Raw genomic sequence first — 295 nt, 5'->3', positions numbered from 1 at the left:
CCTTCTTGCTCTTTGCCGTCCGCTAGCGGACGGCAAAGAGGGGGCCCGTTAGGTTTTTTTTTGCAGCTCGTCAGTGGGGCCCCTCCCTCTTTGCCATCCGCTAGCCGACGGCAAAGAACTGGCTGATGGCAAACTTGCTCTCTGCCATCAGCCAGTTCTTTGCCGTCCGCTTTTTGGAAGCTTATGGCAACTAGCGGACGGCAAAGAACTGGCAAATGGCAAAGTAGCTGATTCCAGTAGTGGTAGAAGCAACTAGTCGAGCTGCACAACAGCCGAACTGGCCATGAAGGACCTC

Source organism: Triticum dicoccoides, chromosome 2B (assembly GCF_002162155.2).
Source record: "Triticum dicoccoides isolate Atlit2015 ecotype Zavitan chromosome 2B, WEW_v2.0, whole genome shotgun sequence".
NCBI classification, from domain to species: Eukaryota; Viridiplantae; Streptophyta; class Magnoliopsida; order Poales; family Poaceae; genus Triticum; species Triticum dicoccoides.
This window is presented reverse-complemented; position numbering follows the sequence as displayed.